The 27,000-nt window shown below is 35.1% G+C and overlaps 1 protein-coding gene and 1 pseudogene across 1 annotated transcript in view; both read left to right on the top strand.

Annotated features, from left to right (window-relative positions):
* Positions 1 to 27,000, top strand: part of LOC120415444 (protein N-terminal asparagine amidohydrolase) — a 120,046-nt gene that overhangs the window by 23,303 nt on the left and 69,743 nt on the right. The gene's annotated exons all lie outside the window — the stretch shown is intronic.
* LOC120427101 (26S proteasome non-ATPase regulatory subunit 7-like) lies at positions 19,696 to 21,614 on the top strand (annotated as a pseudogene).

Raw genomic sequence — 27,000 nt, 5'->3', positions numbered from 1 at the left:
CATGATCCACTAGCGTGTCCCAAAAAAACACGAAGTCGAGGAATTCAATGTGCTCAGTTCTCAAATGATAGAAAATCATGTTAGAAACAACTCTCTCATACATGAAAACTTTCGGAAAAATCGTTTACCACGTTCCCTGGGCATTTTTTTGAAAAAAGTCAGTTTTTTCGACAATTTCACAAAATCTGCTTAGAAAAAATGGAAAATTTTAAAATTTCAAATAGCCTATACCATTAAATGATGGTCTGTGGTCCAATAAACAAGTTATTGTATCGATTTGGCCTTTTAAAACCTTTTTTTCACTTTCCCGGTAGCTTTTATGTCGAAAAATACGAGTTTTTGCTTTACTTTTTTTCAATCTTTTCCCTCGGTATTGAACACAAAAATTTCCTCATATGTGAAAATACATGCATCTTGTAGGAAATTTTCCGCCGAAGATTTTCGTCTAAGCAACTTTGAAGTTTCATCAACTCTGAGCTGAGATATTCCAGTTTTTGTGAAGAAAGAATATTGAATATTTGAAAATGTTGATATTAATCATCATTGGCATACAATATTAAGGATAATTTAAGCCTAATTTGAAGTGCGGCTGTATCGCATCTGTTTTTAAACATGATTGGTTCATCCTTCAATACTAAGGGCCACCTGGTGTTGTTTTCTCATGGCACACTACGTGCTAAATGAATGAATTACTTTTAGCAAATAACTCATATTTAGAGCATTTTGCATTTAAACCAATCGATGCACGTTTGCTGTGTTTCCATGGATACAAATAAACAAATAACAAATCGATGCATCTGTGCTCTCTTATGCTATCTAGATAGGAAAACCAGTAAGCTTAGTACAAGAGCACAGAGGCATCGAAATATATGGTTCGATTGTACGGGGTTGGCAATTGTCCACGCTCCAACCAAAAAAGTTTTTTTTATGGACAATTGACCATGAGAAGGGGAGGGAGCTGAGATTTAAAAAAAATGTCTACGTGATTAATGGATGGATCCCTATAGAATAAATTCCAAATATTAGTGATATTTTTAATTTACCTGAACATCGGATTTATCAACAGGAGTTATAAGAAGGGAGTGTAAACGTTACGTTGTGGTTCAGATCACGGAAATGCGTACAATTGAACCTTATATTTGTTATTTGTTTATTTGTATCCATGGAAACACAGCAAACGTGCATCGATTGGTTTAAATGCCAAATGCTCTAAATATGAGTTATTTGCTAAAAGTAATTCATTCATTTAGCACGTAGTGTGCCATGAGAAAACAAAACCAGGTGGACCTTAGTATTGAAGGATGAACCAATCATGTTTAAAAACAGATGCGATACAGCCTCACTTCAAATTAGGCTTAAATTATCCTTAATATTGTATGCCAATGATGATTAATATCAACATTTTCAAATATTCAATATTCTTTCATCACAAAAACTGGAATATCTCAGCTCAGAGTTGATGAAACTTCAAAGTTGCTTAGACGAAAATCTTCGGCGGAAAATTTCCTACAAGATGCATGTATTTTCACATATGAGGAAATTTTTGTGTTCAATACCGAGGGAAAAGATTGAAAAAAAGTAAAGCAAAAACTCGTATTTTTCGACATAAAAGCTACCGGGAAAGTGAAAACAAGGTTTTAAAAGGCCAAATCGATACAATAACTTGTTTATTGGACCACAGACCATCATTTAATGGTATAGGCTATTTGAAATTTTAAAATTTTCCATTTTTTCTAAGCAGATTTTGTGAAATTGTCGAAAAAACTGACTTTTTTCAAAAAAATGCCCAGGGAACGTGGTAAACAATTTTTCCGAAAGTTTTTATGTATGAGAGAGTTGTTTCTAACATGATTTTCTATCATTTGAGAACTGAGCACATTGAATTCCTCGAATTCGTGTTTTTTTGGGACACGCTAATGATCCACACTCAGCGGTCTCACAAAGTCCACAAAAGAGCCAGCAGAGATTGTCGTACTCCTCTCCCGAAGAACCGAAAGAAGCAGAAGAATAAAAGTTACGTATTTTGAGTAATAAGCCCGTTCGGGTTAACTTCAACTCCGCAGAGTTGAGTGATGGTTCGACCTCCACAACTCCGTGCTCAGTACTCTGGACGAACCTCTCAGTTGAAGATTGTCACTGGCGAAGGTTGGATCGCGGCCACACTCTCTCTCTGCGAGGAAGTTTCGGCTCAAGTTACGTGCAAGTTCGGCGGAGATCGTCGGTGGTTGAAGATCTTTGATGTTCAGTTTGTGAGTTTGTGTGTGTGCGTTTGTTGGCAAGCTATTAATTCGATTGCAATCAGCGAATTATCTCTTCCTTTCGGCTTAACCGACTGCCTCCGCCGAGGTTTACGAGGGCCCTTTTTCCCGTAACTTCAGAGGTTCAGTTCGGCAAGAGGAAAGAGGTTTTGGTGCAATTTTCTCGGGCTGAACCCTCACGTAGACCGACGGAGACGGAGAGAGATAATTCTAAGGCTTTTCGTCCAAGTGCGGAGGTGAATCGGGGGTTGGTAAAATGGGGGGGGGTTAAAAAGATTGGTTGGGATGGGGGAGAGTAGGAGGGTTTGAGAGGGGGGTAGGAGGAGAGGTAGGTAGGGAATTTATGAGTTAGTGAGGAAGGGTTGTTTGGGTTGTGGGTGAGTTGTGGGAAAAGAGTAGAGGGGGAGTAGGGGGAGTGTTGAGGATAATGTAAGTTTGTGAGGATTTGTGAAAGAGGTGGGGGGGTGGTAGGGTGGGGGGGGGTGTAGTGGGGTGTGGATATGGGGGGGAGTAGGGGGGAAATTTTGTTTGAGGAGTGGGGGATGGGGAATAGGGGGTGTGGTGTTGGGGTAGTGGTGTGGATGTTGTATGTTTTATTTGGTTGTGTAAGTTTTTTGTAAGTGGTTGTTGATATGATGATGAGGATTTTGTTGTGTGGGTGTGTTTGTTGGGTAGTGAGTGTTTTGGTTAGTACAACCCGCCCACGACGACGAAGTGATGCGTTTGAGAGGTTTAGGCGATGTTTAGAGGTGAGTGTTGAACTTCATTGCGATCGTGATAAAAAGTGGTGGGGAAGTTTAGGGGAATCTGTCTATTCTAAGAAATATGGCATCGTATGAAAAGATTGCAATTTGTTTTTAATTTTAACGGAGTTGTACGTGCAATCAACACTACAGTATTTTTGCTACAAAAAACAATTCTATACTGATTAGGGTGGGTACGTTTTTCAAAAAGTTCTCGGATCAAGTTTTAGTTTGGTTCCCCTTGTAGGGCATGCCCATAGGGACTTTCATGCCAAATATCAGCTCATTTGGTTGTAAACTGGCTGCGCGCATCAGGGTTAAAGTTTACATGGGAATTACTATAAGAAATTGGAACTTTTTGTTCAAACGCTCCTACAGGCCTGGGAAAATCACGCGCCAACTTCTGGTATGGTCAGGCCTATGGGGAATGGTCTGGAGAACACTTTTCCCAAAGAGAGCATATAGATTCGTTGTCCCTAGACCTGGCGCATCGACAAAACCTCCGATGTCTCCGGAATCAACGGTTTTCCCTCAAAAAGCATCAAATTTTCCTTAGCATGCTATGAAAGCTTGATGAACATCGCGACGCCATACGTCAGGCAGCTACTATATAATTATTACAACAGAAACGAGTGAATTTTCAGCAGTTTCTGATTAAGTTTCATCAGGTTAACATTTTTACACATATTCAAGGTAAAAGAAAGAGGTAATATTCAACCAAAAAATGTTTAACCTTTTCAAATTAAACTTGTTTTTTGCTGTGTGTGCAAATATTTTAACATCTGTATTTTGAAAAGATCTTATCTACACAGGAAAAAAATGGTAATATTATTAATTTTCATCAGTTTTAGGTGAACATTTTTGCGTATGATAAGGACCATCCAGGGGAAGGGGGAAGAGGGTTGGCGATTGTCCACGCTCCATACAAAAAAGATTTTATTTGTATGAAAATTGTCCACGACGGGGGGGGGGGGGTGTTTTGAGATTTCCAAAAAAGTGTCCACGTGGTTCTAAATCATATTTAGAATGTCTGAGATCAATGAAAAATATTTAGAATTTTTGCGAAATTTTGTTAAACAGCACCGTAAAAAAAATGTTGAAAAAAATTTCGCAAAACACTTTTTTCATTCAAGTGTTTGTACCATGGCTTGTAATTTCAGTTTCCATCATTTTATTTTTTATTTTTTTTGGGGGACAAAACTCGTCAACTTTTCAGCTTTACGTTGGCTTTACGGACATTTTATTTTTCGTCAAGTACGATTTTATTAACACTCAAACGCTCGGGTAGTCATTTGACCCCTATTTTTTTTTCTTAAAAATTTCAAAACTTTTGGTAGAATTGACCAATTTGGATGCTTCCAAATGCAAAAAATCCAGATTTGCCTATATTTTCAACTGCCAGATGGAGAAAAAATATGGTCCCCTTTTACCGGAGATATTCCGGATTCCGTTGGGGTACGTCGGCCCTCCTATTTGGGTTTTTGGTCAATATTATAAAATCTATTCCACAAAACAAAGTCGGAAATGATGCAAAACTTCAAGTCATCATCCTAATACATCATCCTGCATAGATATATGACATGGTCAAGACCTTCGGGCACCGGAACAGGTTCCAACCAGAAACGGTTCACTGAGCTGATGTCGATTGGTGCCCAACTGGAACCGGCTCCGGTGCCCCGTAGGACTAAACCATGTCAATTATTGTTATGTGAAAATGTGTTTGTTATTATTGACCAAAACCCAAAATAGGAGAGTCGAGGTACCCCAACGAAATCCGGAATATTTCCGGTAAAAGAGGACCATATTTGTCCCTCATCTGACAGTTACAAATATAGACAAATCTTGATTTTTTGCAACCGGAAGCATCCAAGTTGGTCAAATCTACCAAAAGTTATGAGATTTTTAAGAAAAAAAGTAGGGGTCAAATGACTACTCGAGCGTTTGAGTGTTAATAGTGATGTATGGAAGGTACCAAAAAATCTTCCGAAATAGTAGGAAAATCTTTTTTTTATTTAAAATTTAATTTGAATTTAAAAACACCTCTTTGAATTGCACCGTTTTCAAGTTTTAGCCAATTTTATAATGAAATTTCCTGAAAAAAATCTTTACTTATCAATTTTGTTCAATGTTTACTTCGCCCATCTCTGAAAAATAAGATTGAAATACTTAGAAAATTATCTTTTTATTTTTATTTTTAAAGCAACATTTTGTGCCTGAGATATGGTCTTGCAAAATATTAAAATTGAGGTTTTGCCTTCCTCACTGAGGTAAGGCTATAATCCTGCTCGAAAAATGAACTTTTGAAAAACAGCTCGTAGACCTATATTCATGTATACCTATCGACTCAGAATCGAAAACTGAACAAATGTCTGTGTGTGTGTGTATGTGTGTGCGTATTCTCCTTGGTGCTCAAAATTCTTGCCAAGTTTTCTCGGCACTGGCTGATCCGATTTTAGTCAAATTAGTTGCATTCGATCCGGTTTGGTGCCCCATACTGCACTATTGAATTGTTTGAAGATCCGATAAGTAGTTCAAAAGTTACGTATAAAAAAGTGTCAGAGTTGCGAATCGGATCTCACATAAATGCATGTAAACTATGTCCAGACCCATCACCCGACCCATCGTTGGTTAGGTTATCAAAAGACCTTTCCAATGAGTCCAATACATTGAAGATCTGGCAACCCTGTCTCAAGTTATGACCACTTAAGTGATATTTATGTACTTTTTTGATGCCGGATCTCACTTAAATGTATGTAAACTATATCCGGATCCATCATCCAACCCATCGTTGGATAGGTAATCGAAAGACCTTTCCAATGAGTCCAATACATTGAAGATTTGGCAACCCTGTCTCAAGTTATGACCACTTAATTGATATTTATGTACTTTTTTTGATGCCGGATCTCACTTAAATGTATGTAAACTATGCCCGGATCCATCATCCAATCGATCGTTGGATAGTTAATCGAAAGACCTTTCCAATGAGTCCAATACATTAAAGATCTGGCAACCCTGTCTCAAGTTATGACCACTTAAGTGATATTTATGTACTTTTTTGATGCCGGATCTCACTTAAATGTATGTAAACTATATCCGGATCCATCATCCAACCCATCGTTGGATAGGTAATCGAAAGACCTTTCCAATGAGTCCAATACATTGAAGATCTGGCAACCCTGTCTCAAGTTATGACCACTTAAGTGATAATTATGATCTTTTTTGAAGCCGGATCTCACTTAAATGTATGTAAACTATGTCCGGATCCATCATCCAATCCATCGTTGGATAGGTAATCGAAAGACCTTTCCAATGAGTCCAATACATTGAAGATCTGGCAACCCTGTCTCAAGTTATGACCACTTAAGTGATATTTATGTACTTTTTTGATGCCGGATCTCACTTAAATGTATGTAAACTATATCCGGATCCATCATCCAACCCATCGTTGGATAGGTAATCGAAAGACCTTTCCAATGAGTCCAATACATTGAAGATCTGGCAACCCTGTCTCAAGTTATGACCACTTAATTGATATTTATGTACTTTTTTTGATGCCGGATCTCACTTAAATGTATGTAAACTATGCCCGGATCCATCATCCAATCGATCGTTGGATAGTTAATCGAAAGACCTTTCTAATGAGTCCAATACATTAAAGATCTGGCAACCCTGTCTCAAGTTATGACCACTTAAGTGATATTTATGTACTTTTTTGATGCCGGATCTCACTTAAATGTATGTAAACTATATCCGGATCCATCATCCAACCCATCGTTGGATAGGTAATCGAAAGACCTTTCCAATGAGTCCAATACATTGAAGATCTGGCAACCCTGTCTCAAGTTATGACCACTTAAGTGATAATTATGATCTTTTTTGAAGCCGGATCTCACTTAAATGTATGTAAACTATGTCCGGATCCATCATCCAACCCATCGTTGGATAGGTAATTGAAAGACCTTTCCAATGAGTCCAATACATTGAAGATCTGGCAACCCTGTCTCAAGTTATGACCACTTAAGTGATATTTATGTACTTTTTTGATGCCGGATCTCACTTAAATGTATGTAAACTATATCCAGATCCATCATCCAACCCATCGATGGATAGGTAATCGAAAGATCTTTCCAATGAGTCCAATACATTGAAGATCTGGCAACCCTGTCTCAAGTTATGACCACTTAAGTGATATTTATGTACTTTTTTTGATGCCGGATCTCACTTAAATGTATGTAAACTATGTCCGGATCCATCATCCAATCGATCGTTGGATAGTTAATCGAAAGACCTTTCCAATGAGTCCAATATATTGAAGATCTGGCAACCCTGTCTCAAGTTATGACCACTTAAGTGATATTTATGTACTTTTTTGATGCCGGATCTCACTTAAATGTATGTAAACTATATCCGGATCCATCATCCAACCCATCGTTGGATAGGTAATCGAAAGACCTTTCCAATGAGTCCAATACATTGAAGATCTGGCAACCCTGTCTCAAGTTATGACCACTTAAGTGATATTTATGTACTTTTTTTGATGCCTGATCTCACTTAAATGTATGTAAACTATGTCCGGATCCATCATCCAATCGATCGTTGGATAGTTAATCGAAAGACCTTTCCAATGAGTCCAATACATTAAAGATCTGGCAACCCTGTCTCAAGTTATGACCACTTAAGTGATATTTGTGTACTTTTTTGTTGCCGGATCTCACTTAAATGTATGTAAACTATGTCCGGATCCTTCTTCCGACCGATCGTTGGTTAGGTAATCAAAAGACTTTTCTAATGAGTCCAAAACATTGAAGATCTGACAACGCTCAATCTCAAGTTATGACCGCTTAAGTGACATTTGTGTATTTCTTTATTGAGAAACAAGCCTTACCTGACAAACTTCGTTCTGCCTTTATTCGTTTGTTGACGTTTTTGACTTTTTTGCTTATTCAGCCTCCTGTGATCAAAACTTGATTTTATCCTTTCCCATACAATCGGCAAATTTTCCGGAATCGGTTCCAGAGTGGCCAAAGTTGTAACTTTTTGGCGTAAGAACCTTCCTTGGACTCACGAACTTACCATACGAACCCAACGCAACAAAGAGCACCTCGATCGGACGTTCCGTGTTGAATTGATTCGCGTTCCAACAAAACCGTCGAAACCCATCATATCACCAAATGTTAGTAAAACGTGAGGAAGGCAACAACCACATAGGTGGATTAAGTCAGTTTTCTAATTACAGTTAAGACTCGTAAAAATTTCAGTTCGAATAATCAAAACATTGGATAATCCAATCACGAAAAAAAGTTTTTTTCGTTGTCTTATTTTTGATTGTCGAGCCTAAGTAAACTACTCGTAAACTACGCTAAAGTAATCTTGAATTTTTAAATCCAAGATGGCGGCCAATATGGCGATGGATGAAATATTGAATATTGAATATTGAACAACTTATTATTTAATAGGCAATCAACTATTTAATTTTGGATAAAAAGGGGTCACAGAACTCGAATTTTATGTCAAAAATAAGGCTGGTACAAATTTTATTTTAAGTTTTTGACTTTACCCCTTTCAAAGTCAGCCCGAAAAATCAAGCGGCAAAAAAATATTTTTTCAAAAAACTTCAAAATTTCAATGGAAATTGATGTGCAATCAGCTGAAATTAATGTTAAAAGCATTCTACTGCTTTAAGAATCATTTTTAGCATGTTTAGGTTGATTTAACAATCATTTGAATTTTTGAAAATTGTTGATGTTTATTATCGCAAAATGTTTTTTTTTCGCTAAAATTTTTGTTTTCTTCGAATCTTACATTTTTTGAAAATTAATTGATGGAAAACAAGTTCAGTAGTGTGAAATGCATTTTAAAACACTTTTTTCATGCAAATATTGAAAGTATTTCAATATTAATATTTTTTTCATTTTTTGTCCGTAATTCGATTATCCCAAGTCCCATACAAACCTTCAGATAGTCAAACTTCGAATAATCTAAACTTGAGATAATAGAGGCTTCGGGTAATCAAGTTTGGATTTTACTACCATTCGGCTCTCAATTTTCATTCGATGATATCTTGAACACTATGGATTAGGTCTTTTATGATAAAAAGTTAAGCAGGTGTGAAATTTTCTCAACCTTTCAAAAAATATGTTCGTGTTTTTTTTTAACTTACATTTAAAAAAAATTTGAATCGAAGCGCCTTTTCAAACAAAAATATGTTTATTTAAAAAAAAGCAGAACATTTCACAACATTGAAATGCTGAAGAACATTGAAAATCAAGCTAAAAGTTACTGAGATATCTCGCGTTTGAACTTCTGAACTTTTATAGTCTGTTCCTCAGCAACCAGCAGTATAAATCAACAAAGTCAAAAAAGGAAATTGAAAGATATTTTCGCAAAACGTTTAATACAGGGTTTTTATTCTATATTATCAAAATAATGAACAGTTTTCGATATATTTTTTTCCTTAGAACTTGAAAAAGATGTAGAATTATTTTTGATAGCATATTTGATTTTGTATCAGAAAATTAGTTTTGAAAATTAGTTTGACAATATTTTCCATTTTTTTCCAAAAAATAATCCTTTTTCAAAAATGTATATCTCCTGTACCAGATTTGGCACCATTCTTAATACTACACGGAGAAAAAAGAGTTCCCAAAATCGTGAACAGCCGTTCATGAAATTGGGAACCACGAACAAAGTGTTCAAATGCCATGGTACGATTTTCAAAAACGTACCATGGAATTTGAACACTTTGTTCGTGGTTCCCAATTTCATGAACGGCTGTTCACGATTTTGGGAACTCTTTTTTCTCCGTGTAGTGCCAAAGATGCTTTTGTGCCTCTTGAAACACAACAAAATAACTCAAACTTATTAATAAGTAGTTTGGTAATTTGATTTTTAGCGTTGAAATTGAATATCAATATGGGAAAAATCCCATTCACCATTTTTTCTGAAATTTCTGAACGTAACCGAAGCCACTAAATTGATCACAACATCTCTTCTCAAAATACAGATGTTTGAATGCCTAGCCCATGCCAATTTTTACGACCTTCCCGCAGAATTGTATGAAAAGAGAAGATTAAAACCAAATCACTCACTCTTCACTGTTTTTTGAGCTCTTTTCATTTCAAATTGTTTTACTTTCTTTTAGTTTTCATGACATGAAATTCAATTTAATAAAATTTCTAAGTCAGATTATGTCACGTTTATCTAAACAATAAGAAAACAAAAGATTAAAGATTAAGATAAAATTGAACTGAATAAGAGTAGGAAATTTGTCTTTTTCGGCGGTTTTAACAAAATTCTCATTTTTAATAAATTTTAAAAGCAAATGGAAATTTTGTTTCACTGTTGTTCTGTAAATAATATTGTATATATTCATTGTTTATATTCATCGAACACCTTTTTCGACCCATCAGCACTTTGAAATACGTTAACAGCTTTTCAAAGCAAGTAAACGATTAATAGGAAATAAGAAAGTATTTTAACAATAAAATTGAAAACACATTGGATAGCGAATCCTTAAACTACCAAAAAGGTTAGTTTTCTGCTTTCTGAAAATTAAACTTATTGTAAAATCAGAGAAATCAGGTCCAACAAACCATATTCTAGCACAATGAAAAATATTTGCTTTCAATATTAGTTATGGAGTTAAGCGAAAAAAACTTCTCTAATTTTATCACATGCCTATCTTGCAACGAGGTTCGTTTCCCTTTCCCAGCCCAAGTCTAAGTCTCTTTGCAAGACTAGTTTCCATCTCAAAAGAAACCATTCCCACAGCACTCTTTTGTACAGCAATTCCGTGGTGTGTTGCTTTATTTCCCCACGTTCACTGCTGTAAAGTGACTTATTCTACACTAGAGGTATTATTCGGTTCAGCCCCTGCAAAGTCGTGTGTCACTTGCTTATGCAGAGGTTCTTTCGTTCTTTTAATTTTGTTCCATCGTCTCTTCGCAGCGCAGTTTCGCTACCGCAGATCGTTTTTCTAGTTTTCTGACCTCCTTCCTCCCCCATCGCACCCGGAGGATACAAAAGTGTGACCATTCGTCGGCGCCGTGGAATATGTTTGAATATTATTTACTTGGCTTTGAGTAGTGTTGCACTGAGAGATTCGTTTGCAGGATTTAGCTGGAATTTGTAATTTTTCGTTCGATTGTTATAAGATCACTTAAAATTTGCACGCTTGAGGTCTGAGTTCAAAACATAGTCAAGTCCTTTTTTGCTAAAGTTATGCTCATATTTGTTTTTTCAAGCTCTCCCAACTTCAAACCGTTAAATTATGAAAATTAAGTGAAAACCATAAACCTCTACCTTTCCGTGAAACATCCCCGTCGGGTTCAGTTCGGGCCAGTAATTGTATTCTGCTCGTACGTAGAGCTTACCTTCGCGCGTTCGTACCCTCCGAGAGAAAGAGATGATCATTATCTTTTCCTCCGAGCCGAGCCTATATGGATGGACTCGTTTGAATTCCGAATCTCCGCGGCGGAGTCTGGAAAAAGGGAACGTCGTCGATGTGTGTTTCCTCTCCTGTCAAGCTTCGAGGTTCGAGGCCCCAAGATCGTCGACCAAGACGTCGTCGTCGTCGTTGTGCCACATAAAGCAAAGAGCCTTTAAAAGCAAAGGGGGTTTGGCTTCTTATTGTTTCTGTGTGCTATTTTTATGGTGGTCTTTTTTCATATGTTTCAGCTTTTATTCTTGAATTTTTTTCTTTTTTTTTTCTTTGCTTTATTTCGCTGGTATCTCCTCTGTTATGGTTTTCTCTGGCGAGCTCCATGCTTATCTGTCAGCTTAACGCGATGGAATGCAATTCGTTGAGATTAGTCATAGTTTTGTATATAGTAGTGTGAAACTATCAGGAGTTTTTTTTTGCATGATAAAATATTAACGTTTTGCCGTGCTGTAAATTTCAAATATTTTATTATGATTAGGATAGCCCATCTTACAAGGATAACTGAAAATAATTTAAGTAGAGCCTAGAGATTTTATTATCAATTCCAGAATACGTTGCAAACAAATTCCTATCTCTAATTATCTGAAAAATAAAATCTTAACATTAGCTATCGAGTTTTCGTTCACATCGTCGAGATTTTCGTTTCGAAAAATCATTTCCCAAAATCCATCATTATACACAGAAAAAAAGTCAATTCTACTCGTCAAATCGTGCATTTTGTTCACGAATTTGAGAACCACGAATAAATAAATTCACGTTTATAGTGCAAATGAACTGACACAGTCCCCAAAAAGTTTATTGCAAATTTCTGGCAAAACTTCATTTTTTGGAAATGATCGTAAAACAACTGTTACAGTACTTATGTATAATTCATTTTTGAACATTATTTTCAATTTCAATTTCTCTTAAATACTTTTTGATTGCAATTAAAACATTAAAGAAGAATCATGTTTTTTTTTTTTGAAAAAATGGCAACACTGTCAAATGAACTTTGACCAACTTAACTCATAGCTCAAAAGTTGGCATTTGTTGTCTTCTTAGAAACATAAAAAATGAGAGTTTTCCAAATTGTTTATTTTGCGCATTTTTTGTGTTGATATTCGCATTTAAAAAATGTTTGAATTTGTTAATGATTGTAACTGTTTTATTCAAACCAATCAACCAATACCTACAAAATCCGTTCTCAAGATATAATAAAATCAAACTGTCATCTTTGGTTATACAAAAAGTACACACTATGTTTCAACAAAATAAAAAAAAAAACAAAAATTAATTTTCCAGAAATTTTGTTTATTCTTGGGGGCATTGCTCTAAAGTTGTTTTGAATCAATCCCCATCATTTAATATATCATTTGAAAAATAATAAAAAAATGTTGTGAAATTTCTATACTTTTTTAATAAAAGCAATTTTGAAATTTTAGTATTATGAGTAACTTTTTACAAAGGGCCTAAACACTTATTTTGGATATTTATTTATCAATTATATTTTTTATAGTTTTTAATCCGGCTGAAACACTGGTACTTTCGGTTTGCCCAAAGAAGCCATTTTGTATCGATATTTTGTCCATATAATTTTCCATACAAATTTGGCAGCTGTCCATACAAAAATGATGTATGAAAATTCAAAAATCTGTATTTTTAAAGGATTTTTTTGATCGATTTGGTGTCTTAGGCAAAGTTATAGGTACGTAGCCATACCTACACTGGAAAAAGAATGATACAAGGCAAAAAATATTTGGTGATTTTTTATTAAAATTTTTGTCACTGAAACTTGATTTGCAAAAAAACACTATTTTTAATTATTTTAAATTATTTTTTTTTAATGTTTTCTAGGAGATCAAATGCCAACTTTTCAGAATTTCCAGGTTGTGCAAAAAACTTAGACCGAGTTATGATTTTTGAATTAGTTCAGATTTTATCAAAAAATCGAAATATTGGTCGCACAAATTTGTCCACTTAATTTTTTGATGTAAAATCAAATTTGCAATCAAAATGTACTGCACCGTTTTCAAGTTAAATACATTTTTAGGCGACTTTTTGAAAAAAGTCGCAGTTTTTCTTTTTTTTTAAATTAGTGCACATTTTTGCCAACTTTTGAAAAAAATATTTTTGAGAGGCTGACAAAATTCTTTATTTGTTGCTTTTTTGAACTTTTTTTGATACGACCCTTAGTTGCTGAGATGTTGCCATGCAAAGGTTTGAAAACATGAAAATTTATGTTTTCCAAGTCTCACCCACACAACCTACCATTTTCTATTGATATCTCAGCATCTTATGGTCCGATTTTCAATGTTAAAATATGAAACATTCGTGAAATTTTCCGATCTATTCGAAAAAAATATTTTCCTTTCCATTTTTTTTTAATTTTTAAACCAAGACTAACATTTTAAAAGGGCGTAATATTGAATGTCGAGTCCTTTTGAAATGTTAGTTCTGATTTGAAAATTTGGATTTTTTTTAAAGATCGGAAAATATCACGAATGTTTCATATTTTAACATTGTAAAAAAAACATGAAAAAAAAATCAAGTTTCAGTGACAATAAGTTAAATTAAAAATCGCCAAATTTTTTTATACCTTGTATCATTTTTTTTCAGTGTAGTCAGTATCCATACCTACAACTTTACCCAAGACACCAAATCGATCAAAAAATCCTTCAAAAGATACAGATTTGTGAATTTTCCTACATCATTTTTGTATGGACAGCTGCCAAATTTGTATGGAAAATTATATGGACAAACTAATGATACAAAATGGCTTCATTGGGCATACCGAAGGCACCAAAAAGGTTTCAGCCGGATTAAAAATTTAAAAAAAATAAAACGAATAAAAAAAGATTAATTTCGTAGAGAACTGCTCAGGTTTAATAACCCCAACACATAAATTTGAATTAGAATCGATGAGGCATGATCCAAATTATTCAAATGCAACTTATTACAAAAATATGTAGCGGTCATTATTTTTACCAGGAATTATTTAACTTTTTTCAATTTATTAAAATATAAATAAAAGTCATGTTAAAGTAGTAAAAACCGTTAGAATTTAAACTTCAGTGTTTGTTTTTTTTGTAATTTGTTATGGTTTATTTCACCTTTTTACGAAATGGATTATTTCGTAAAAATCTAGAGAATTGATCAAAGACTAGCTAGCATTCTACTTTTTCTGAGTAAGTTTTAAAAATTTTTTTTTTTTTCAATTTTATCACTACTCTGATAATTTAGAAAAAAAAATCAAAATGATAATTTCACGAATCGTAATAAATAATTGTATTTTAAAAGTAATTTTCCACACTAAATTTAAATGCAAAGCACAAACTGTAGACTCAATCAATCGGTCCCAAGTTTTGGCAGATTTTTTTCAGGCCAACGGTACAAATTTGGCTCTGGTTGATTTGTTCATTTCAAAATTTTCGCATTCAACGGCAAACCAATCTTATGTGAATTCAAGCTTCAATATTTCAATAAATAACGTTTTAAAACGTTGAAAATTTAAAAATTATACTCATATTTTTCCTTCAGTTCAGTTGTGAGTGTTCCAAACCATTCGTTACGTGCCTTTTTTTCTATATCAGCGCTATTTTCCAAATGTTTCCTCCAGTTTGTAAACAAATCTTGCGAAAACATCCATTCACGATTGCCTCCAGAATGTCCGCTGATAAGCTCTGATGATAGTAGCTATTACGACTACGCTTTGCCGTGTTTAATTTATTAATCAAATTCGAAAGTTCTAAGCTGTTCTTACGTGTTTGGTGATAGCCACATCATGCCGATTGAGTGGCTTATCAGCTTTAAATCCTGCCTCAAACTTGTCTGGGTCTGGCCAGAACTGAACTCTTATCAGGTTGTGCCTCTTTTTAAAGAATCAACGGTTTCGTTGAAAATGAAGAATTTCTTACATATTATCGATTTTGAACAGAATGATTTCAAAACATATTTACAGCTACAGGATTTTCATCCGTGTAGCATGTAACATGAATCATCTCCAATCACAGACTACAATGTTAAATCAAGCTCGAGTGTCAAGTGCACAATTGCAATATGTCGAAGTTGGAACGTTTCCATCGCGTCATCACCTTCTAACGAGAGATGTCTCCAGGGTTGTCCAGAGACCATTCCATTCGAGTGCCTCTCCAATCATTGCAAACAGGTCAGCGCTAGATTCAACGAACAAGTGCATCCCTGAAGATGTCGAGCTTACCTACTGTTTCATTTGATGTGCACTTCCATGTATGCGAAATGACCACCCCAAGACCGGTACTAGACGAGAACTTAATTAAACATACGACTACGGACGCCGGCGTGTCATCGTCGATAAGTACGTCGACTTTGCGGTTGAAAGTTTCAGTTGAGCATTGTGAATTCATTTGAATACATTACCGGACCTTGTCCACCGTGTCGTAGCTTTCATGTCAAGTCGGATTTTACACCGCAATTGAATCTCTACAAAGCTGTTCCCGATTTACCTGATTTTCCCCGAGCAAATCGTCCGAATAATTCAGATAAATGTGTAATTTACGGTTTCGCGGTGAGCGCCGCTTGAAAATAAATTGCAACAATAAAACAAAACTAAACACCCATTAATAAGAATTAGACAGGGGGAAGCGGGGCGGTGGAAATATTTTTTTCCATTTTCGCGGCTCAGTAGAAGATTCAGGGGCTAGAAAAATAGCACATATGTTAAGGGCATTAATCTTCGCGGGTTGCATTGGGTAGGTTGCTGCTGCTGCTGCTGTTGCACGTTATGCCGACTATGGACTGATCTGTTAAATCCTGCATAGACTGGTGAGGTGTGAAATATGACCTCATTTGCGACTTCTGATTGTGGATCTAATTCGGTTCGAATAGTTAACAATTTTTTAAAGTCAGTTAAATTGATGTCGACTGTTGTAAAGTTCAGGTAAAATTAGTTTTTGATTTTTTATTAATTTATTTGTTTTTTTTTTTTTTTCGTTAGAACATTTGTTTTTTTTTCACTTGAATCCACTTGAACCCGACTTTGTCTTGAACCAAGGAAAATTAACTAAAAAATTAAATGAAATTAGAAATATTTTCATCGCCCTTACATGAATTGGAACTAATTTTTTTCACTTTAACCATGATACGTTCAAATTATTCTTAATATGCCTTTCCTATAAAAAAAAAATATCTCAAGTTTCCACCAATGAGTGATTTTGAAAAAGTATTCTAGAATTCATTTCATCTCAGGGTTTTTAACTCAAAATTTTGAACAAAAATCGAGACACAAAAACTTGAGATACATTCTCTGGGGTTTTAAGATTTAAGCTTTTAAAATTTATAAAAAAGTTTAATTTTTTTTGGTAAGTAATTCCATATTTTGGATCTGTAATTTCCAAACTGCCAAAATTTAAGGAAAAAGTGAAAAGTTAGTCAATTAATTGGTTTACAATTTATTTTAGACGTTATTTCATTCAAATTAGAGCGTCCAATTTCCCAGGTTACACAATTCCCGGGAAACGGGAAATTTTCAACAAATTTCCCGGGAAATCCCGGGAATTCCCGGGAAATTTGAAATTTAGCGAAAATTATTCTAATCCTGTTTCTGATTGATCTTTTGCAACAAAATTGTATAGAACAGCAACTTTAATGGTCAAAATGAGTGTGAGGATCAATTAATGGCTTGACTGCTTGTAAAAAATCATGCAACTTTGAGAAAATATATAAACTTTCTAATTTTTTAATCTTTCAAATCGTCCCAAATGAAAGAAAACTTAATTAGTATTTTTGTTGAGAAGGATTTTTTTTAAATCAAAGTGTTTGGACAGTGAAAATCTATGCTCCACAACCATAAAATTCCTTTTGAATTTGTCTCAGTGACCATACAAATAAAATAAAAAAAAAACAAAAAAATCAACTTGTGAATAAATAAATAATCATTGAGTTTACCTTGAAAATCTAATTTCTAGCGCTTTTTAACTTGAAACACTATTTTTTATTTTGAAAATTTGATACGAAGTTGTTTTTAATGGTTTTTCATGGTTTTATGATATGATTTTAGTTATATGGTTTTCAGCCTAATAAATCAATTAGATTCCCGAGCAGACGGAAATAACTTGGGAAGGTCAGTTTTTGATATTGTGAGAAGATCAAAATCCGTTATTGGGATGATCGGATTAGTTGTTAAAATAACAAATTTCCATAACAAAGATTTGTTCGAAAAATAACTCAAATTGTTATTGCTCTGTTATTTCAATAACATACTAATAACATAGAATCCAGAACAATAGAATAACAAGGTTTGTTATTCTGACCGGTGGATGGGGAGCACCAAAATAACAAAAACTGTTATTTATATGGATTGATTGCATAACAAAAATTGTTATTATTTTATCACATAGAAATCTGAATCTGATAAAAAAAAATATCAAATCTGTAACAGAAAAAATAATGCTTTTAATGCTGATATCAAAATATGTTTTGAAAAAGGTATCTTTGATACACAACTCGCAATTTTTTTCATTGATTTTTAACTTTTTAGTGTGTTGGTTAAAGGCTTAAAACTGTGCTGACTTACCGTCGAATTTTACTCCTTTTGAGTGTATTTGTTGGTCCTAGTTGATGTTCAACCTAAAAATTAATAAAAATGATCACAAAGTGTCATATTCTTTCAAGAGAAAACAATTAATGCACTTATCTAAAGATGCTCGTGTTGGTGATATTCATCTCCACAGATAAAATCTGATAATATTCTTCAGGCGGCGTTTGTAACTCTTTTGAAGATCGCTTTTCTGAAAAAAGTTGAAAATAATTAGGATTACTCATTTAAAAACAACCTACTCTCTTCTGGCATATCTTGCACGGAACTAGCGCTGTCTCAAGTCGTTTGATTATCCTGTTTGACGAACTTTCTGTTAGAATGTTCTGGACGCGTAGTAGTTCGGTGAATTGTGAAACTATTCCGCATGTGTGCATGATACAACTCTAACTCACTAGACAAACCAGAGGTCTAACATATTTTAATTAGTTCAACTGACTAAGACTGCTGCCATAAAAAATAAAAAAAACGTGTCAAAATGATATTTTTAATGATATATTAATCGATTGTCTCATAATAAAAAATTAAATTTTCCTTGCGGCTTGATTCAGAGTTCGCTGCAAATAAGTTCGTCAGCAAAAACAAGATCCCCTAAGTCTCACACAACCTACATCAAGTCCTGCACCACTCACCAAAACGGTTTCGACGGGCTCGGTTCCTTCGAGGAACCATCCTGATTGTTCATGTGATGCTGCTGCTGAGGCGAATGCTGCTTCTTGCAGTAACGCGCCGTCGACCTGGACGCCCCTCCGGAACTGTCCACTGCGCCGCTCACGCCATACGTGACAGCCTAGTGACCTCCACCGGTTTGGGACTTTTTTGACGGCCGCCTTGGACATCTGGCGTTAGTACGAGTGCTGTTTAGTAGTAGTTCTGGACGACGACGGCCGCCGATCGTACCTTGTCCTGCGACTCTTGCGCCCCTTGTACGACTTCTGAATGCACTAGGCCGCTTCGTACAGCACGCTATGCTCACGATCTGCGGAGCGAGTTTAAAAAAGTTAAGCTTATGTCAAGGGTGATCAAGATGTTACTTACCGGTCAGTTTGAGGTTATAAAAGTCCTTTTCAAACGTGTTTGCGCCTGTCTGCAGGAACCCGATAAAGACTTGCGTCGTTAGCGTAGAATCCGAGAACATGACGCAAGCAAGCAAGTGGGATTGAGTGGCTCGCCGCCGATGGCAACGGACTTAACGAACCGTCATCGTGGTACCTGAAATTTAACCGTTGAACTCACTGTAACTTTTCAAATAATATTTGAACCTACCGGTAGTTGTGGTCGCTAAACTCAAAGTTAAACTACTCAAACTGGGACGACGGCAGCGAGTACAGCATTGGTTCCATGAAATAATCATTCAGAATTCCAATTCCGGTCGAGTCCTTGCTAAGAAATTTCAGTATGGGAATGCCCAGCGATATGATTTCCTCAGATTCGTTCTAAAACCAAAAAATATAATAAAAAAAATAGATCATTTCTAGCAAAACAACTTGCAGAACATTGTAATTGGGCCAATATCGAAGATTACACAGTGTCTATCCTGCTCGTTCTTAATGTAAACATCAACTGACATGAGCAGGATAGCCGTACCATTCGACATTGGCCCATTTACATTGTTTTGTTTTTGAGCGTTATCCAATAAGTTCGAAAACAAATAATAACAATCACTCAAGAGACAAAAAACAATAGCTTACCTTTCAATAAAAACTCACGATCGGATCGAGAAACTCAGCTTCTGTTGAGGCGGTGGACTGATCCTGCTGTCCAATGAAACGGTGGGTAGGAACTGGCAGGAGGATTCCTCCTCCTGCTAGAGGTTTTTCCACTTTCCTCCGCCGACGATTCAATCACCTCTCGGTGAATGTAAACAAAACACACACACACAATGGCACGACGGGACAAACAAACACAGCCTACTGCGACAACTCGCTCAGCTGCTGCCGCTGCTGCTGTTTATGCGGCGCGCGCAGACTGAATGTAAACATACGTACACTGTTCGGTGGAATTAAGTAATGTTGTGCGTTATTACTCACATAAAAGTTTTTTTTAATGTGGCATTCATTTATACTGTTTAAGCATAATCGTATGAGCGTAAAAGTGTGTAAATAGACGAAGTTTTTTTTCTCGAAGGTTTATTTTTGGATTGTAAATATTGTTTCTGAAATAGATGTTAATTTCCTTATTTTTATATAGTTCAATGTGGCACTGTAAACATTGCATGTACCAAGTTCGTGAAACCCCCCTGACAAACAAAACATACAAAAAAAACAATAATATTAATATAATATAGATTCAATCATTCAATATAGACTCACTTGAAAAACCCTCTTTGTGATCACTCTCATTATACTCCAAAATGGGTAAAAGAGTCTGTTCTGTTAACTGTATCTGTAAAATCTGTAAAAGTGTATTAAAATATCTGTAAGAATTTTCAGACATCCCCTCAATCCTACCCTGATTTGAAGGGACAAGGTGACAGACGTTTGACAGTAGAACAAACTAAATTGAAAAATCTCAATCATCATCCGAATTTCGAAACTCAGATTTAACAGTGGCAAAATAAACATTGTCCGCACGAATTTGAATCTTTGAGAACCTGTTCCGCCTGACCGAGGAAGCTAACCCGCAATCAAGATGCTGTCGGAAACGAGCGTCACGAAGGTGATTGTACACCTGCTGGTGCTGCTGAGCGTGGTGGACCACTTTAAACGGAAGCTGCTCGGCTGCTGGAGGGCCAAGAGAGTGCTGGACGTGTCCAACAGCTTTGCGGTCCCCTTCGACGAGGACGACAAGGACAAATCGGTGTGGTTTCTGGACCACGACTACCTGGAGAACACGTACGGTATTTTCAAAAAGGTGAACGTCCGCGAACGGCTGGTCGGCTGGTACCACACGGGCCCGAAGCTGTGCCAGAACGAAATCTCCATCAATGAGCGCCGGATCAGCTAATACTCGGTGCTCGTCTTAATCGATGCCAGCTGAATGACCTGGGTCTGCCGAAGGAGGTTTGCATCGCTGTGGAGGAGGTGCATGACGACGGCAGTCCCACGTCGAAGACCTTTGAGCACGTAACGAGTGAAACTGGGCGGAGGAAGTGGAAGAGGTGGGCGTGGAACTCCTGCTGCGGGACATGAAGGACACGACCGTCGGAAATTTGACGCATAAGATCACCAGCCAGCGAACTGAAGCTCACAGTTGCGCAAAATCAAGAACTACCTGCTGAAGGTCGACAACGGTCAGCTGCCGGTGAACCACCAGATCGTGTACCAGCTGCAGGACATCCTGAACCTGCTGCCGTACCTTGTCAGGAGAATTTTACCGATACGCAGTACGTGAAGATGGACGGAAAGGAGAAGGAGAAAGATGGTAGGGACGGCGAGAAGGAGGAAAAGGAGAAGAAGTAGGGGAAGAGAGAACTTCAATGAACATTGACATAGGGTGTGAGCGAGATAAACTCAAAATTTATATTTGTTTTTAGGACCTGATAAAATAATTCTTCATTTTACCATATTTGCGTTTCCTTTTACCGAGAAACCACGATTATTCATTAAGCAGCAATCTCAGCAAATGTTTTTAAAATTACTCTGAGCGGTCTTTGAGTGATATTTGACAGCGATACTTTTAGTGGATATAAATAAGGCACAAATGTGTACTAAAAAGTTGGAAAATCGATGCCTCTGTGCTCTCTTGTACTAAGCTTGCTGGTTTTTCCGTCTAGTTAGCTTAAGAGAGCACTGGGTAATCTAAATATCAAAAAATCCACAGTAACAAAAATATTATAAAATATATATTTTTGATTTACACATTTTGATAGCTTTAAATTTAAATTTTGGCAAATTAAAAGATTCAGTTTCAATTTTGATACAAAAAATAAATAATATTATTTTTCTGTTATGGTTTTGTTTCGACCTCCTGCTCGGGAAGCTGATGGTTTTAGCTTGACTTGTTATGGACATAAGTAGAAATTTTCTCTCTTCAACAGTTGCAGAACCGAAAAATATCAAACTCATTACAGTTCATGTTATTGTGTAATAATATGAAAAACATAACTTAAACTGTTATTATCGTCTTATTCCTCATTTTCAATGGAATATCATACCAATAACAGTTCCTGTTATTATGCAATGGAATGGAAAAACATAACTTAAACTGTTATTATCATCTTATTTCAGATTTCCAGTGAAATATCAAACCAATAACAGTTCCTGTTATTATGGAATTAAATGGAAAGACATAACTCATTATGTTATTATTATCTTATTTCACATTTACAATTGAATACCATCCCAATAACATTTTTTGTTAAAATAACAGAAACTGTTATTATTTTTTCTTCCAACAATTATTTGCAAGAATATTCAATAACAGTTTCTGTTATTTTAACAAAATCTGTTATTGAAATGACATGAATTTTGTTATTACCGTCTGCCCGGGTTAAAAAAAAATTTAGTATTCCAAAGTGGTTGAAATTCAACGATATTTTTTCATATATAACCCTCTTACGCCGTTGGTAGCTCACGTGCTTCATAAATTTATAACTTCAATCTGTAATTTTTCGAATACTTAGAAACAAATTCTTTTCACACAAACCTTTTTGAAAAATTTTATTATATCAGTTCAATTTCCATCCAACATGTTCAAGGTATATAAAAGTCAAGCAAATCTCAATGTTGATCTTGGCCGGAAGATGTAAATATCTTATTTTCAAATGATTTTCCAAAAAAAGCATTAAAAAAGGTTGTCAAAACTTGACATGAAATTTACAGACAAGCTGATTAGTTAAATATTAACAGTAGATGGAAATAAACAAAATCAAATCAGGTTCTCCAATTATTATTTTTTGTATAATTTTAAAACATTGATGCCAAAAAGGTAGGAAAATGTATTCTTCTGCTTGTATTTCGGGAATTCCCGGGAAATTTACAAATTTCCCGGGAAACGGGAAATATTTTTTTCCGGGAAATCCCGGGACGGGAAATTGGACGCTCTAATTCAAATAATTATGTTTGAAAAAAACACTGGGGTAATCGGAGTTACTTCCGTGAAACTAAGCTCTAAGAGATAATTTTAGTTCTTTATCACAAATCGGCGGTCCATTTTTCGATATCTCGTGACGGAGGGACGGTACGACCCCTTTTATTTTTCAGGATTTTCACTAAGACACGTTTTTCAGTGATTTGTAGCTCGAAACCGTGAAGAGATAGAAATTTGTTGTCAAAGGGACTTTTATGCAAAATTGGACGCTCGATTTGATGGCGTACTTAAAATTCTAAAAAACGTATTTTTCATGAAAAAAGTAAAAAAAAATAATTCCAAAATCACTGCTTTTACCCGTAACTCAACTGTGAAAAATTGTGAGACATGTCATTTTATGGGATATTGTATGAACTTTCCGAATCTGGAATAACTCTAAGAGGTATCTTTTTATTTAAAACAAGCATTTTCATGTTAAAATTACGTGTTTTTTTAACTTTGCTGGATTACATTCACAGAAAAAAAAAGTTGAAATTTGTAATGTTGAAAATTTGGTAGGTTGAATATTACCTCTTTTTTGATTAATATTACATAAAAAATGTGTAAAAATGTGAACCTGATGAATATTCATCGAAAACTGAAGAAAATTCAACATTTTCAAAAGTAAAATTAATCTTTTTTTTTTTTGACACAAAATTACCTGATGAATATTACCATCATTTTTTTCTGTCTTTAAAAGTTTAACAATGTGCCACAAATTTGTAAAGAAGACAAAAACAAAAAAAAAATTAAAGAACATAACGGGGTTTAATGTATTATTAATGAGTTATCAGAATTTTAAAAGTTAAAAAAAAGTGACGATTTTGACCATTTTCCTCAGGTTTTCGAAGTTTTCACCACTTACACTCAATCGTGCGTTTTTAAAAGTATTTTTTTTTTTCAAAAGTTCAGTAAATTTTTTCTGTAAACAACGTTTTTTATGTTGAGCGGCAGTTTCAGGATTTTAGAAAAATATTTTAGGAAAATATGTAAAATTGATTGAATATAACGAAAAAAATATTACAAAAACACGCGATTTAGTATTTTAAAATGATTTTTTTTATTTAAACGCTCCAGTGACTTTCATTAATAGTAAATTTAATTGTTCAAGTTTAAAGCATCTAAAAACAGATAAACAATTTTTCATTACATGAAATTTTAAAAAGAGCAATTAGAGAAAGCGCAAATTGCACAATTGATTATTTATGATGATTTTTTTTCAATCTGTTTTAAAATGAATACATGTTTAAAAAAAATTGTTGAGTATTTTACAATGTTTTATAATTTTCTGGAATTATCGACTACTCATGTTAAAAAACTGTTTTAAATGGCCTTGCCTAAACTTTTTGAAATACATAAATTTCAACAACACAATTTTATACTACTGATTTTATTTTGATGAATTTATTTTTCAAGATGTGTTTCGTTTTCAAGATATTTTTGCAATTTGAATTTCAAAAGCTTCAGTAAAATAAGATTATATAAAAATTCTACAAAATTATATTTGAAACTAGTTTTTCAATATATTGTGTCAAAAAGTTATGATTTTTGTCTTGAACTATTGCTAAATATTTAATTAACTTTTCTGCACGCAGTTATTTCAAAATAATACATTTTTTCGATTATTTTAAGATGATTTTGCATCACGGTGAAATTTCAATATTTTGCAATTGGAATGCCGCGAAATTCACTAGCCTTAGGCATGATTTTTGAAATTCTGAAAAAAATGTTTAGTAAAAGGGTGAGGAAATTTTATATTGGTGTCCTTTTTGACATCGAAAATAGGATCATTAGTTTACAAACTATCATCGTTTGGAAAATAAGGGCTTATTGAGTAACGCTTGGAAATAAGTTCTTATTTTTCTCAATTTTCATTTTGTGCTATGCCAAAAATATTAAAAAGAAATATTCTAGATTATTTTCTTAGATTTTTGTTTGAGATGTAGACGAGGATTAACACTGTTTTTAGAATTTGAAAAAATATTTTTTCAAAGAAAACCTAGCCTTCAAAATTGCTTGAACCTTAAAACGGTGTATTGTATCAACATTTTACAGAAATGCTTTTAGTTTATAAATTAAATTGATGTCGATTTATTAAACAAATTAATTTATTTATAAGGGGTTGAGGCAGAAAGATCAAAATTTCTAAAAATATCACAAAAGGCTTTGGACAGAAAATTTAAAGGGGAGGGTTTGCGACAAAAACTTGATGTAGGGGAAATATACCCATTTTAAGCCTAATAAGCGGTCGTGTTTGAATGATGCTAGATAATCTGGAGTGTTCCTTGATGTTTACTAAAACCAATTACATCAACTTGGTCACTTTTACTTAAAGTTATTCTATTCCTTTTACAAGCATTTAAAAAAAATATTTCCCAAATGTATTCTAATCAGACGAGAATGCATTGGGCCACGCCCATTTTTCTATTTTCAGCTTAGTTCTTTTTTTCTTCCAGCGCTCTTTTGGGTCTGCTTAGTGCTGCCAATTGTGAAGAAATTTTAAGCAAACACTCAAGAAAAGTTTCCTGGCATCACTGGCGCACTCCAATAGGCGATGCTGGTGGTGTTGGTGGCCACCTTTTTTTCTTGAATTGCCTTCGCTTCTCGCTCGGTTTTCTGCAGCCTTCGATTGGAATGGGTCGTCAAAAGGCAAACGTCAAAAAACTTGGCGCGTTTATTTTTTGATGGCGCTCGCTAATTATTTACATGTTTTGGTATTATTTTTCAAGTCAGTGACTAACTAATGTGCAAAAGAACATGTTACTTGTAAGCAATTTTATAGCTTAAGCGCTTTGAAATCGTTAGCGCTGATGGCGACTTTCGTTAAGCAGTTAAGCGTGTGGATGTGTGTGCCACCGAAATGATGAGAATTGGTCTCGCAAAATAGAAATTATGATCAAAAGTGCATTAAATTTGATCTTTTTGGCTAGTAAATGGCATACATTTGCGTGCTTACTTGAAGCGGTGCTGTTGCTGGTAAGTTTATAGCCTAAATAGTATTTTTGGAGCTTCAAGCCTCAATTTCTCCAGATCCAATCCGAATTGCTGTGTTCCAATCGTGGCAGTAAGAGATCAAAACTCACGTCCAATGATTCAACCGACAGCAGCAGCTTTCAAACAAATCATCTGAAGAAAAAAAGATGATGCACCGTTCACTAATCGCATCTGCCGCGCGGTGTGTGACTACGATGAGAATCAACAAACAGCCCGGACAAATACAGAAAGACACAGACACCTTTTTCCAGTATGGTTGTTTGCGCTTCTCATATTTATAATTTTATGATTTCACGTAAAAATAATAATGATAATAAAGTACGATCCCAACAAGTCGTACGCGCGCGAAACCGATGCGACTGCAACGACGATGACGACGAAGAGAGCGAGAAAGGCACAGTGAAAAAAAATGCTGCGACGAGTTTTGAACGGAGGGACGCGCGCTCGCGATTGCGCGCCCCTACCAACTATGCCACGAAAGCTTCAACGAAAACTTCTTTTTTTACTGTGCCCGCTGTGGAACGAAAGGCAAGTGCGAAAGCTTTGCTGCGCGCGGCAGAGATTGAGGGAAGATGATGATCCACAGAGGTTTTGTGCTCGCAAAAAGGGCTTTTTATTATCATTTTTTTCCAGCTTTTCCACGCTTGAAAAGAAGGTGAGCAATGGAAAGCAACAGGGCCTACGTGGAGTTTGAGGGAACTGAGGGATTGCCCAATGAAATATCATTTACTTTGCGCGCGCGGGCACACTATTATCATCGAGTTTTTTTTTGCGAACAACGTCTTTTTGCTGCACTCCTCTGTCTATCTGACTGCAAGTCAGTGCTGGAATGATTGCACTTTTTGTACACGGTCATAATCGTCGCACGGTACAAAATGGGAGTGAATGGGAGTTAAGATTTTTTTTAAATAACGTTTGTTTAAATTTTGAATTAATTTAATTTAGATAATGCAATAAGAAGTTATTTATTAAAAAAAGTTCAAACCCGTTTTTGTTCAAACCATT

The sequence above is a fragment of the Culex pipiens genome, chromosome 2, assembly GCF_016801865.2.
Source record: "Culex pipiens pallens isolate TS chromosome 2, TS_CPP_V2, whole genome shotgun sequence".
Classification (NCBI taxonomy): domain Eukaryota; kingdom Metazoa; phylum Arthropoda; class Insecta; order Diptera; family Culicidae; genus Culex; species Culex pipiens.
Note: the sequence above shows the minus strand (reverse complement) of the source record. Positions and strands in the feature narration are given on the sequence as shown.